Genomic DNA, 15,439 nt, shown 5'->3' with positions numbered 1-15,439 from the left:
TAAAATACCTTTCAGTAACAGTTCCACCTGGCTGTCAGACCAAGAAAATAAATCCCTGGTCTTATTTTTCACTATTGTTTGTCTCCAAATTATGTTCTGTATTTTCAACTTATGCATCCATGATTGCGTCCTGTTTACACCAGCACGCACATGCCCAGTGTATATGAATGGTCATGTGTTAGAATTAACAGAGCTTTAACGCAAGGTAGTACCTCATCCCAGGCAATTTACGTACCATCCTAAAATGGCACCAAGCCTGGTGAGAAGTGCTGTCTTAAAGCTACAATAATCAATATTTTCATATAGATCCAGACAGCTGGCTAGACTATCTGTCCAATCAGAATTTTCTGTTGAACGACTAAAACAACCTTTGAACGTACACATGTTTCGCCAAAACAAGTTCCTTCCTGAGTCTATTTTGCTGCGGCACTGTGGCTCCACTTGGCGCTTAGCACAGCCCAAGACAATTGTGATTGGCCTAAAGACATGCCAAAAAAACAAAGCATGTTTTTCTCCTATCCTGAATTCTGTGGGGACTAGCCAGACCCTCCTCCACAGCTCTGTGGAGGAAGGTCAACAATAGACCAACTGACTATGTATGATCTCCTGACTCTGCACCTTTTGGTTTTACATTCTTTACTGTTTTGATTCACCCTTCCAGCTCTCATCATCCCCATTTCTAGTAGCAGGCATGTTAGCAAATAGCTAGTGCAGTGGTTCCCAAACTTCTTCACGTAAAGGACCCCTACACTGGCACAAATTAGACCACGGACCACCCTTTGGTTAAGATTTGGTCCCAGGGGTCACCCTCTATAGGAATTTTTCTTTTAGATGTTTCATTACAGAAAGTGTAGGAAATCCATGACCAAAATTAGGGCTTGGCAATATATCAATGTTTTATCGATATTGCGATATGAGACTAGATATCATCTTAGATTGTGGATATATTGTAATATTGTAATATGGTAAATGTCTTTACCTGGTTTTACAGGCTGCATTACAGTAAAGTGATGTAATTTTCTGAACTTACCAGACTGTTCTAGCTGTTCTATTATTAACCTTTACCCACTTAGTCATTAAATAATTTCTGGGGAATATTAATCAAACATCTCATTGTGTAAATAACATTTTGTTAAAACACCAAAAATCAACCATACAATATCGTCGCAATATCAACACTGAGGTATTTGGTCAAGAATATAGTGATATTTGATTTTTTCTATATCGCCCAGCCCTAACCAAAATAGTCACACATTGTCTTTGTGTTACTTATGAATAGAATTTTAGTGGGAAAAAACACATTCCCCTTTTTGCTGGGGACCCCCTTAAACCCCTCTAGGGCACCTAGGGGTCCCTGGACCCCACTAGCAAGTGAACATAGTAGCTAACTTTGGATTTACACGCAACTGGTAAATGTATTTATATAGCGCTTTTCTAGTCTTAACGACTACTCAAAGCGCTTTTACATCATACAGGATACATTCACCCACTGTGGCCGAGGCTGCTGTACAAGGTGCCACCTGCTCATCAGATACACACTCACACACATTCACACTCCGATGCGCAGGGCAAGGGATTGAACCACCAACCTTCCGATTGGTAAGCAACCGCTCTACCACTGAGCCACAGCCGCCCCAGCAGCACCTTCAGTCAAAGACGGATGGCACCACAGTCGGAGCGGTGTAGGAAGTCCTTCATACCAGCTGCTATATGACTCTATAATGCACAAAGTTTCCTTTATTTGTATTTTTAAATTTTAACTTATTGGTATGGGTATATTTGAGTAAATGTGTGGAGTTATGTCTGCCTTGAAGCTGCTGTGACACTGTCATTTCCTGCAAAGGATTCATAAAAAGATCTATCTATAAGCTTCATACTGGTGTCAAATGAATGGGAACAGCTAAAAGACAAGAAGCTAGCTAACTTTACACAACCACAAATATGAAGTAAACACACCAAAGCGCTTATCTTAAAGATGGACAATGACACGGATGACAGTCACAAGCTCGAGGGAGCAGGATCTCCACAAGGAGAAGATTAGATTAGACGACGCAATCATCAAACTGTCAATCATTGTCACTCAGACCACTGTTTATCTCAACAGGTGATAGCTCTCCTAACCAGCAAGTCTGTGATTTAGTCTGTGAAACTTAGGGGGGTTGTGGGCAGATCAATACCAAAGTATCAATGGTACCAAAGTCTTATTTTCGATAGATAACGACACTTGTATCAAAAGCAGAAAAAGGATCTGTCTAATGTTAGATTGTGCTCAGGGACACTTAGTTCTTAGTGTAATAACTATTTTCTTCTTTGTGCTGTTGTGTGCACACATGCAGCGACCACCTTGTTAGTTCTGAGAAGGTACAACGTAAGCATTCTAACCCTATCTACTATATCACAGTTTGCCCACCTAACAAGACACAATTATACCACCGCGGCACTCCCGTACCTACACAGGCACACACAGGCACACACACACACACACACACACCCTGCCCGCTTGTTATTATTTCTGGTAAGAGGAAACTGAATCTTTCACCCAGTAGGAATTATGCAAAAAGAGAGGACAGAAGAGAGAGAGAGAGAGAGAGAGAGAGAGAGAGAGAGAGAGAGATTGTGTGTGTGTGTGTGTATGTGTTAGAAAGAGGTGCTGCAATGAGAATCTGGAGGGGCATTCCTGATGTCAGCACTGCTTTGTACCCATAGGCTGTGTGTGTGTGCGTGTGTGTGTGTCTTTGTCTTTCTGTCCATCTGTGTGTGTTTATTGGTCTGATCGGTTTATGTTGCTTGTGTATCTGTTTGTCTGTGAGCACATTGGTCAATGTGTGTTTGTCTGTCAATTGTGTGTGGACGCGTGTCTGTCAGTGAGTTTATTAAAATCTTTGATGGTTGCACTTCTGTGCCTGTTTCTGGTCTGTTGATGTGTGTGTGGGGTGTGTGAGAGTGTGTGGTGTGTGTGTGTGTGTGTGTGTGTGTGTGTGTGTGTGTGTGTGTGTGTGTGTGTGTGTGTGTGTGTGTGTACAGCAGGAATAAAGCACCCCATTGATAAGAACAAGTTCTTCTTGTTAACGTATCAGTAGAGCTGGACCTAAGCCAGCGCTAAAGTCCCAGGGGCGTATTTCTACCCAACCCCCCGCTATGACACGGCAGTTACTATTCTGCAACCCCAGACAGACACGAACACACGCACCACAACACACACACACACACACACACTCTCACACTTGGGTAGATAGCCAGGGAACATAACATGTGTTAACACTCTCTTTCCAAGAGATACATTGAAGAGGACATTGAGCAATGTTTCGTCTTACATCTCTCCAGCGGCCGCCTGCTCTGCAGTCCTCTAAAATGCTTCCATGTGCAGTCTCTGCATTCCAACTACCTTTCTGAGGCATTTCAAGACTCTCCCCAAAGACACACGATACCCAGGGGAAAGCAGATAGTCATGAGAAATACCTGCTAGCCGTTCACAGTTTTAAATACCAGGAGGGGGAATTGTTATGTTTTATTTTTTTTTCCCGCCATCCTCTTTTTGGTCTGCTTGTTTTTGCACATGTGCCATCTATTGTTTTCCTCCTCTCACACCCCTGGGAGATGGAGCCAAGGCTGTTTTATGACAGTCATAATCACCACCCCCGGCGGCTGCATATAGGGACATCAGCTCCAATCGACGGTTGCGGGGCACACCTCGTTGTCAAATAAAAGTGGCTGGATGAAGGTCGGTGGGAGAACAAAGAGGTTCAGTGTGCGGAATATGCACCTACAAATCCCAGCGTTCCGGCGTGTGCATGCTCTGCCTCTCGTTTGTTTGTTTAACCCTTGCAGAGCACGGTTGGTGTTGTAGAGCCAGTGTGCCCGCTCATTTTTTTTTGACAGCAAGGTCTAGGGCTGCAACCAACCATTAGTTGTTTGCTCTATAAAGTGTTGTGTTTTCCGAAGCCCAAGACAAAGTCTTGTTTTGTCCACAGTTTTTTTTGTCAAAAAGAAGTTATTAGAAGATATTTTGATTTAAGAAGCAGAAAAAGAGCATTTTGACTTTTTTGCTTCCACAGCTATTTAAAAGGATTCAGTGATTATTGAAATAGTTGGCAATAAATTTAATGGTCGACAGCTAATCAATTCATGCTTTGAGGCTCAGGCCTTTATTGTGGTGTTCACAGTAAATCTGCAGACAAACAATCCCAACGGTGGGTCGGACAAGTGGTTTTGGCATGACAAATGCACGTAAGCAGTGCATGCTGGGAGCTCAAACACACCATTTATTGTGAGAATTACATACATCAAGATTGTACTTAATGTAATGTAATGTACATAATAAAAAAAAACAGGTCATCGCATTCAAGGCTCATAAAGGACCATGTTGTCTCTTCTTGTGGATAGATCTGACAAATGCGAGGGCGTTCGGGGATGAACACAACCACAGTGATAGTTAAATGATAGTCTAAATGTATCGCTGCCAGCCTCAAATGGCTTCAAGTGCAGCCGCATAGAACATTTGCATGAAGTGATTCACTAACTTGCCCCCTCAACACAAGCTGCAATGTGAAAATTCAAGAAACAGGATTAAAAGAGCATAAATGCGCTTCTTTTTTAAGACAAGCTGGGATTTTTTTTTTCCAGATGGCTTTGATAGAGATCAGAGCGGTGTTGCCACCAAAGCATGCTCTCCATTATTAAGATTGTTTTAAGCTTTACCTCTTAAAGTCAATGCAAAGTGACAAAAATTCAAAAGGGTTCAGACAAAGAAGTGGGTATGGTCTTAGAAATGGAATTGTCCCCATGGGCAAACCACATAATATTCATATCAAACCTGATATATCTACCGCTTGAGTTTCTAACCATGCAATCAGGGGCTCTGCCAAGCGAGGGAATACACCCTGATCAGTCGGATGATAAGAAGGGACCAGCGGGGCAATGCGGCTTTGCAAAGGGACGTCTTCTTGTCAGCTATCAGACATCTTGATGTTAGCTCATAGTCTACAAACGCCTCCTGTGTTGCAGAGCTCCCGAATCTCATTTGACGGGAACAAAATAATCCCACGAGCGGTCCACTCTTCTCTTGATATAATAGTCTTCTCAGCTGTTTGGAAGCACGCATTTTCAGTTGTGAAATCTTGTTGAAAAATGACCTTTTAAGGTGGCTTACTTTGAGGAATTTAGTTGCAGAAAACTTGCTCTAAGTATATTTACAGGGGAGTTTTACTTGTATGGATATTGCTTTTTCAAATATTTTAAGAGCGAGCAACATGGCTCTATAGATGCCATTGTCGTCTGGCGGTGGGTCCAGCGTGAAATATATCAACAACTACAATTTGTACAAAAATTCATGGTCCCCAGATGAGGAATTCTGCTGACTTCGGTGATCCCCTGACATTACCACCCGAGCCACCATGAGGTCCACCTTTGTCGCTTTTTGTGAAACACCTCAACAACTATCGGATGACCTGGCATGGAAGTTGATGAACACATTCATGTGCTAGCTTTGGTGACCCTTTAACATTTCATCTAGCACTGTCAGTGGGTCAAAATTTCAATTTGTCTTACTCTTTTATTCATGACCAAATACTTGCTTCACCAACATTCCCATCATTTTCATCAGTACTTTGTGTTTAGTGCAAATTAGCAAATGAAAATTAGCTAAACTATGATATGTAGGTGTTGGTTACTGTGAGAATTTTAGCATGCTGATGTTAGCATTTAGCTCAGCGCATTACTGCTTTAAAGTTTAAAGACTTTTTGACTGAACAGAATTGTCTAAAATGTAATTTTTGTTTTTTAACCAAAATTAACTATTGATATAGACAGTAGAAGTTGAGGTGAACCGGAAATACTCTAGCTTGTTTTAATACAAGTCTGCAATGGTGTCGACAGAGAGCCAACTGCATATTAGAAGACTTATCTATCTATCTATCTATCTATCTATCTATCTATCTATCTATCTATCTATCTATCTATCTATATATATATATATATATATATATATATTATATATATATGTATATTTATATACCAGTACTAATTTTATTTATCATGTTGTATGCAAAAGGTTTTTTGGCCTACACATTTTGCTTGTCCATATTAAGACCAGAGCATATATATATATATATTAATATATATCTGGCTCTACAAAATAAAAATAAAAAATACTGGCTCTGAAAAAACACATTTTTTCAATTTAATTCTGAATTATATATGCAGGTTGTTGAAGGCTGTTGCATTGTTAAAAGGCTTATAATTATACTACCACTGTGTGGCCAGTTGAAAGAACAATAATTAAGTTTCCGGTGTTGGTGCCTAGAGGAAATACAAAAAAAAACAATATTTCCATGGTTTTTCTCTGTGTAAGACCCTTACAGGATTACAACAATTTACGTCGAGATTCATGAAGGGAAACAACTCCTCCTCATGCGTGTTGCTCCCGCTGCTTCGACAATGCCCGATATTAACAAGACAACCATGCTGTGTTGACATGACAACCTGATCTAGCCGGCTGTCAGGACACTTTTTTTAATGTCACTTTGATCAACATTGATCACTCTTTCATATACTTTCCTTGTAAGCGTTACCAAAAGCACCCTCAGCGGTGTTCCCTCTGTCCCTATCTTTTAGTGCTGTTATTCTGGGCAGTGGGTCTTATAAATAACTAATAAAGACCAAAGCTGTGACGCATTCATCTTCCTGCTAGGTGGCATCAGGGACAGGTGTGCTGGCTTAGTCCTACCTTTTGTACGACGGTACAATTAATCTGCTTTGTGCCAAGTTAAGAGCAAAGAGTCGACTGTGGGACAAGACAAATGAAAAACCAAAAGGGAAAGTCATGAATTTTACAGTGAACTCAAAGCGATGAACATCGAACCTTGGCTACCTTTACACTTTCTTCTTTGTCTCTCTTTGTCTTTTTTTGTGTTGAGCAGTACTTCCTTAAAAATAAGCGGAAAGAGTGAAGTCGTCGGTTCCCGAAATAGAATCCAAGCGAGTATAGGTGAGGCTAGCGTGTGCTGAGAGAGAGAGACAGAGAGAGGGAAAGAGGGGGATATTAGCCATATGTGATTCATTTACAACAGCATGCTTCAATTAATCTGGGCAGGGTGGCAGGCGCCAGGGTTGGGCCCCGTGCCACCTGAGTGAGAGAGGAAGAGTGATCTGGTGCTCGGTGAGGGATGAGCAATGAAAACAGATCCCTCCGAATCGATACGCCTTACATTATCGCTCACACCAAACTCATCCCCTCCACCAACCCTGCTCTCTTCCTCTCCGGCTGGCTGACTGGCTCTCTTCTTTTTGAGCCTCTTTTGTTCTCCCCCTTTTTTGGGACTTGATGAGGCCAATAAAGGTAGAACATGGCGCTCCAACTCATCGGGGCATCCCAAAAGCACCCTGAGAGGAGCGGTGATTCTCATCGAGGCGTCCACCTAGAGACACCCTCTGTGTTTTTGTGTGACCGGGGCGGCACGCTGTGGCAGTAAGTGAAAGCAAAGGGAGGGAGGGGGGCAAACTGGCGAGGGGCAAAAACCACAGTGACCAGATGGAACCGCAGATTGTTTAAAAGGGGCTACTGCCTCAGCAAAACCATAAGGGGCAAAAATGCTATTTGGCAAAATCTCATTTATGTTTTTCACGACATGGTGAGCAGCATCGGAGGATCATTAACAAATGATAAAGTACTAACACTGTTAACATGTGATGCGAGAGAAGAGGGGAAAAAGAGCCAAATCCAGCAGCCTCATCTGCATCTGTGTTTCCCGGGGGCATGTTAGTGTGAGGAGTTTTATTTCAACTTGTGAGCAATATTCCAAAATAAGAGCAAATGAATACTTGCCAAACTTTAATGCCATAAAGCATTAGGTTACAGTAAAGCATGCCAAGGCTAATACTGTGATTGTTACTAGAATAAATATGCAGGAAAAAATTGATGATGATGAACTAACCAGAGGAAAGAAATGTATATTGAGACAATGTATAAGAATATTAAATTACAACGCTTGGAGTTACAGCTTATAGGTACAGACAAGCAATAGCATCAGTATGGCAAAGGATGAAACACTGTTGCTGAGCACTGTCTGACAGTGTAATTATATTTTTAGCTGTCTGTTTTGTAAGCTCTTTCACCTGGCTTGTGATGTAATCTGGATTTATCCAAATTCCTGCCTCATGCATCAAGGGGATTTTTCACATTGAGAGACAATGGGAGGGCTGAAATAGGACACTGTCCTCACCTGAAAAATACTCCCATGCAGAAGTTGTTTGTTCAATCGGCAAGCGCCCACTAGTGGCCGTAGTAGTTAGAAATGGGAGCAGAGCAGGAAGTAATCTGGCTAAGTATAAGAGCGCCAACTTTACAGGTCAAACTACTAAAAGACTTTCAGACTTTGTATACAGTTTTGGTGCCTAAACATAACCAAACTGTGACCGTTTCACAACATTAACGACGTGTTTAAACTGCAACTTTTAACTTTCTCTGGTTTAGATATTAGGATGGAAAACGCTCCTGTTGGTCGTATTTGAGGGGAGGAATTAGTGCTGTAGTACTCAAGTTCCGTCTCAGATCGGAGTCTGGAATTGAGACGTTTTTCTATTGTCTCTGACTTGTCTTTGTGTATGTCATGACATGGCACTTGGCCATTGGTCTTGCTTAATATTGTGGTTGGTCTTGTTAGTCCAGTAGTACATGCTTTTTTTCTAAAGTTATTTCCTCCTTTCAAAATCAAATTGATGAAGTCTGCTTGTTCAGAGAACGGTTACTAGTTTAATTAAAACTCCCTCTAGAACGGTCATTAACATTGGTCACCTGGTAAAGGCCGATGACCTTTTTTGTTCTTGACTGTCTCTCATTTGGACAAGGTCTTGGACTTGTTTTGGACTCAAACCTCTTTGGACTTGGACTTGGCTTGGACTCAAACCTCTTTGGACTTAGTCTTGGCTTGGTATCGACAAGTCCTGATCTTGGACTTGTCTTGGACTCAAACCTCTTTGGACTTGGACTTAGCTTGGACTCAAACCTCTTTGGACTCAGTCTTGACTTGGTATCGATAAGTCATGGTCTTGGACTTGTCTTGGACTCAAACCTCTTTGGACTTGGACTTAACTTGGACTCAAACTTCTTTGGACTTTATCTTGACTCAAACTTCTTTGGACTCAGTCTTGACTTGTGATCAACTAGTCCAGTCTTGGACTTGAACCTCTTTGACTTTGACTTGACTTGGACTCGACTAGTCCTGGTCTGGGACTTATGTTGGACTCGACAAAGGTGGTCTTAACTAGAGCACTGGTAGAAATAAATTACCCAACTCATTGTATGGTTTGGACCGGACTTTTATTTTAGCTGCTTTTTTAACATTAAAAGACCAGGGGAGGGCCGAAATACATAACACAAGCCATTCAAACATCCATTACAAAGTAGCCTGCGGCCATACTGCGAGCTAAAGTGTCTCTTTGCTTCCCAGGCAATTAAAGCTTTCCATGAGGAATACAGATTGGCACGGTATTTAATCTGAAAGTGAAGACACAGGAGTATAGTAGTCGAGTGAAAACTAACAACGTCCCTCCTCAGAGTCTGTTTTAGATTATCTAATTTCTCATTTAAAACATGATGATAATAATAAAAATAAGGACAACAACAATTATCTCCTCTTTTTATTCAGAGTAAATAAGCAAGACTCGTATCTGTCCGTGTAAAACGGCATCACGCACACTATGTTGTAATTATCTTTAATTAGAATATAGTAATTAATAAATGTCTCAGGTCACGCAAGTGTAAATTGTTGTGAGACGCTCTCCACTCGGCGCTAATGAAGTCCTGCAATAATAAATCAGCTGCGAGGAGAAGCCGTCAGAAAGAAAAAGGCTGAGGGGGACCGTGGCGTTTTGGTGTTTTCAGGGCTTAGTTAATTAGTCGGAGGGGAAAGCCGAAGATAAACACAGATTGTCATCCAAGCACAGGCTGAGCCTTTAAACAGCTGCCCACAGCTGGAAGGTCCTGATCAAATCAAGGTGCTGGTAACACTGAACTGTGCAGGGTGGGACAGACTTTTTCAGTACGGCGTAAAGATTTGAATTTTTCTGTAATTCTTTGAAAAGAAGTCATCCATTTTGTATTACTTTTTTTAAAAATGCTGTATATTATTACCCATTTATCTGCTTGTTTAAGCAACATGATATGCTTTTCAATTGTTTGTTTCAAGACATCTGTTCTTATTTAGTTGTCAACATCTGTTGAGAGCACCGGCCTCTGAACGACTGTACAAATTGTATTTGATTAATGTTGAAAATTCTCATAAAGCAACAAATGGATAAAAGAAATGAGTAGCACTTGATATTCTCTTAATCCACAATAAAAACATTTTTAATATCATTTCAAATTTGCAGAAGTGATCACAATAGTCACTGAACAGTCTTAATAAACATCAACGTCAAAAACAGTTTTTATCCAAAACATGTTTAATTATATTTTGGCAGTTCCGATAAGAGGCTTGTTCATTTTCTCACAAATGTTTGTAATGCTAAAAATTAATTTTAACACAAATATTTGTAATGCTAGATGTCTGTTATATTTCGGAGTCTGCAAGCTGGAATAACTCTGATGTCATCATCAGGGTTTAATGGTGGACATGGAATTGTTTCATACAGTAAGGCTGAGTACCCTTTATGACGAGTAAGTCTCCTAGGCATGTATCAATATAAACATGTTTGTCATAATTATGATAAAACCCCTTTTACACCGTATATTTTTAACAAACATGTCATATTACAAACGTGCAAATGTCCAAAAGGGCTGGGTAACGTTAAAAAGATGTGGATGATGGTGCCGATACCAGGAATTTGAATGATACTTTATTTTATTAAAATCCATTTTAACAATTTGGGAACAGCATGCTGCATTCTTATTGGCTCACTGACAGTGGGGAGATTTACTCCATAGGGATGGAAATTTGGTGTTGACTGACAAGGCGTTTTACTGTGGAGGCAATTTCGGTTGGTGCCTTTGAGTATTTTTAAGCTGAAAATGAGAAGCTTTGAGTTGGACTCCCTCACATGTCAATGTTTTAATTGAGATTTCATTGTAAGTGCATATTTGGTTTTCATGTGTGTGTCTTTGTACGTATGTAATGATGTGATGTAATTTTGATGCCTATCTTGGCCAGGTCTCCGTTGCAAAAGAGATTTTTAATCTCAATGGGTATTACCTGGTTAAATAAAGGATAAATAAAAAAATAAATAAAATAAAAGTTTCAAAGGTCTGTAACTTTATTGTGAAAGCATCTATATACGTGTGTTTAGGCAATCCTGAAAAATAAAAAAAAGCATTTCAGTTTTAGTGGAATAGCCTAGAGCAGTGTATGTCCACCTTTCTTTTTGTTGGTGAACTCCAAATACACAACCCGCTGTGTATGCCAATGAGATAGACTTTTGTTCCAGACTCTTTTTTTATAAGACTTTTCCGACCTGAAGAGGTAAAACTAGTAAAAAATAGGGATGACAGATATGTATTTTCTAGTGCCAATGCCGATTTTTTTTCCATCAGCCTTAGCTGATGACCAATACAGGCAGATGATTTTCTTGAGCCGATATTTGGATCCCATTCTGCTTTTGCTCTCTCAATTTACATCATAAAAATGACACGATGACAACAAATGTTACAAGTCTCAATTCAACCCTTCTGTTGTAAATCAACACTTTTGTTGACGCTTTTTAGAAACTTTATCAACTTTTTCTTACATTTTTGTCCCTTTTTTCAACACTTTTGATGCTTTTTTAAAAATGTTTGTCACTTTTTTTTTACGTTTTCAACACTCCGTAACACTAACTTATTAACTTTAGTTTTACAGTTATTTTGGGAATTTATGGTCAATAAACCTCATTTATAGGAAATTATGTTTGAATTAGAAAAGCAGAAATGAGGAATTATTTTGACTAAAATAATCACAGATTGGAATATGTCAACTTTTACTCAATACTATTTCAAAACCACTTCAATTTGTTTTCAAATGCTATAAAATTAAATAAGATACCCCCAAATTAATGAAATTAGACATTTGTACTTACCAAAGAGCGTTGTGTGGAATTAATCATGTTACTTTTGGGAATGAAAAAGAAAATTGATATAGGACAACATGAGGACAACATGAGGGTTAATAAAAGAACATGTGTTCAACTTGACAAAACAATATTTAAGAAATAGTAAAAGCAGTTGGGGTAGAAAAAGTAAAAAAAAAGAGTTAAGTGCAGAAAATACTGAAAATAGATATTTAAGCATAAAATTTAAATTCTGAAAATAGGTTCTAAAAATAATTATTTAAGCATAATTAAAATAATTACACTATTGCACACAGTTGCAACAAGCAACCAGCATAATAAAGTGCATACTGTAGTATACTTAATTTTAAAAGTAACCAACTATTTCCAACCTAAAAGTAACAATTGAAATAAAGTGCTTGATTTGTAATTTCAGACTGCCATTTCAGACTGCCATGGTTTCAGTTTTTCCACATGAAATAAAATGAGCATGTATAAGGCTAATATGCCGCTTAATATGCAAAGACAACACAGCAGTAGGTCCAAATGAAAATGTAAAAGAAGCTGTCAGATTTGTCCAACATACATCAACAGAGGAAAATAATGTGATGTCAGATGCACATTAAGAAAAAAAACATTCTAAGGGGAAAAAAGGAAATATTACAGAAAACTCACGACACAAATTGTGTTTTCTTTCATGTGTCCTTCCCCTTTAATCCCCTCGCAGTGGGGTCCCGACCCTCAGATTGGGAACCTCTGGACTAAAGCTCATTCAGAAGTAAATGTTGCCCGGCCAGCGGAATAATGCCCAGTTGGCATTATTGGCGTTACGCTGGAGACTGTCATAACCCTGATGTATTAATGTCTGAGGTGCTGTGATAACCGTAAATACAATTTTTTGTATCATTGTTCAAGCCAAAACTATGATTTTAATATTATTATATGCATTCTTTTAAAGATACATATTGTTGTCCTCATTTCAAAGGACAAATGAAGACAGGAAAGGGGGGAGAGAGGGGGGGGGTGACATGACATGACATGATGACTCAAACCCGGGGCCGAATGGGGCGCACGCTTAACCAGGTCAGCTACCAAGGCACCCGGTAACTTTTTATTTTGATGAACTGTGCATGAATATATTGATATTGAGAGTAAAACTCAACAAACTAGAGGAGTTGTGTTAGTTGTTCTTGGTAGGTGGAGTATAGTCACTCCCTTTTGACTACCAGCTGATTGAGGCAGTAATCATATCAGCTGGTCTGTACATGCCGAGATGTCATTCAGTCTTTGTTGTTTGGTTTGCAGCCATGGGTCTTTTTGATCACTGAGCACCGCTAAGTGACTGTGAAATTAAGTTGTTTTTAATATATATCTTGTATTTCACTTTTTCTGCTCTGCTATCAACCCTTGCACGCCATCTGGTTAGAGCAGTTCATTATTTGTTTGTGGAGAAGAGGAAAAAACGTAACACGATGAAGTCTGAATGATTGAGGATAATAATAATAAATCAGTGGATTCTGAGTCATGTTTGACCGCGTCGAACCAAGACGCATTCCAAAGGGCAAAAAAAGGAAAGAAATACACTGTTTGAAAGTTGCTCCTTTAATTATTGTCCTATCCCTCTCATCTCCGTTTAACTGACGGAACATCTGGTCCAGTGCTGATATGCAACTTAATACATTTACTCAAGTACTTTTTGAGGTATTTCACTTGAGTCTTTCTTTTCATTCCACTCCCTACTTCTACTCCACTACATTAATCTGACAGTTTTAGTTACTAGTTTCTTTAAAAGTTTCTTTTTGCACACAGAACACATATGATGTTTTATTATTAAATTAAACTAACCAACAATATACAGGTCCAGCTCAAACGTAAGCCAATTGAGCACTTGGTTGATTGACAGAAGGGTTTTCATAGTTTCCGGTTTCTAAAATGTGAGGTTTTTGTCAGCATTAAGTACTTTTTTTTTTACCACTTTGAGTGCATTTTCCTGATGATAGTTTCATACTTTTACTTTTCGTCCAACATTTTCAACGCAGGACTTTTAATCGTAACACAGTATTTTAACAGTGTGGTATTAGTCATTTTACTTGAGTAAAGGATCTGAATACTTCTTCCACCACTGGTCTGGTCCTTCCAGTAGTCATCAGGAATCCACCATGATGAGCCCTGAATCAGGGTCTGGATATCGGTTTGAACAATCCCTGCTTTAGTGACTCATGGGCCGACAGTATTTGTACAGTTTAGCCTGGGAGTCAGGAGCGGCCCTGAGCCCCCTTCCACCCACCCAGAAGACTTCCTCTTTGCTCAAGTCAGGAGGGGAAATTTAGCCCAGATGTGGCTTCAAACAAAAGAAAAGCTGCCGGGATTGGAGGTGGGATCAGACCCATCTTTTGCGTGACCCCGAGACCTGCTCCTTCCTGGCATCTGCCTATTTTTCTCCTCTTCTATTCTTTCTCTGATGCTCTCTTGTAAATTGCTGTCTCGCGGGACCTCTTACTTGGACTCCTAAACAGCACGGCTGTTTTTCACAAGTCAGTGCTGTGTCATTCTTAATCTGGCTGTGTAGTTTCATCATGTATGAAAGGATAAAAAAACAATGTGCACATTTTCACCAAATAAGGTAAAATACAAAGTTTGTGAAGATCTCACAACACACCCAAAAACACACACACACACACACGTGCGCGTTTAAGCCTTTTAATGCTTAAAACAACCATACATGAAGTATTTCCCATTTTTCAAGTCTGCATTTTATCTTTTTCTCATACATATGTGACCAAATGTAGACAACGTGATGACAACACTATTTCCAGGAAAATCCCCAGTGAGGATTTAGCTGAGAAACTGTTTAGCTATAAAACATAAATGGTAAAGGTTTTGGAACTAACTCACACAGCACAATGGAAAAAAAACAACCAAGGGCTTCTTTCTAGTCTTATAACACAGGGAGACACATCTCTGCCTTTTCGTATTACAAAAATGAATCTTGAGGAATGTTTTTCCCATGTGAACAAGCAGGCATGTCATGACATTGTTTTCTCGACCCTCTGTTTCCTCCACTTCGTTGACCCATATAGGTACACAGCACAATGATCTATTCCCAAGAAACTGTCTGAAGTCAGCCCAGGGGAAATGGAGGAAATTACCTAAATGGGAGTACAAATGTTGATTGAAAGTCTAAATGACGGGACTCGAGCACGGCCCCAATCTGTGCCTCTAATGCAGACCTGGGCATTTTACGGCCCGCGGGCCACATCCGGCCCTTTGTGCGTCCCTGTCCGGCCCGCGTGAGGCTAATCCTAAATTACAAAATAAATGAAAAAATATCTATGTCGAGTGTGCAATACAACGATGCTGCTTTTGTTTTGAAAAGCGCTATTTGTATTACTTCCGTGTGGACGTATGCGCGTTCGTGATTGTG

The 15,439-nt window shown here is 39.8% G+C and overlaps 1 protein-coding gene and 1 long non-coding RNA gene across 2 annotated transcripts in view; one reads left to right on the top strand and one right to left on the bottom strand.

The window, feature by feature from the left end:
* Positions 1 to 15,439, top strand: part of flrt2 (fibronectin leucine rich transmembrane protein 2) — a 62,976-nt gene that overhangs the window by 30,187 nt on the left and 17,350 nt on the right. The window lies entirely within an intron of this gene.
* LOC116706405 (uncharacterized) overlaps positions 1 to 15,439 on the bottom strand; it is an 18,936-nt gene that overhangs the window by 3,442 nt on the left and 55 nt on the right. The window contains exon 2 of the long non-coding RNA XR_004336225.1: positions 2,090 to 2,096. This is a non-coding gene — a long non-coding RNA (uncharacterized LOC116706405). The remainder of the gene's footprint in view (positions 1 to 2,089; positions 2,097 to 15,439) is intronic.

Source organism: Etheostoma spectabile, chromosome 18 (genome assembly GCF_008692095.1).
Source record: "Etheostoma spectabile isolate EspeVRDwgs_2016 chromosome 18, UIUC_Espe_1.0, whole genome shotgun sequence".
In the NCBI taxonomy this organism is placed as follows: domain Eukaryota; kingdom Metazoa; phylum Chordata; class Actinopteri; order Perciformes; family Percidae; genus Etheostoma; species Etheostoma spectabile.
The sequence above is the reverse complement of the archived record's forward strand: the minus strand, read 5'-3'. Positions and strand labels throughout refer to the sequence as shown.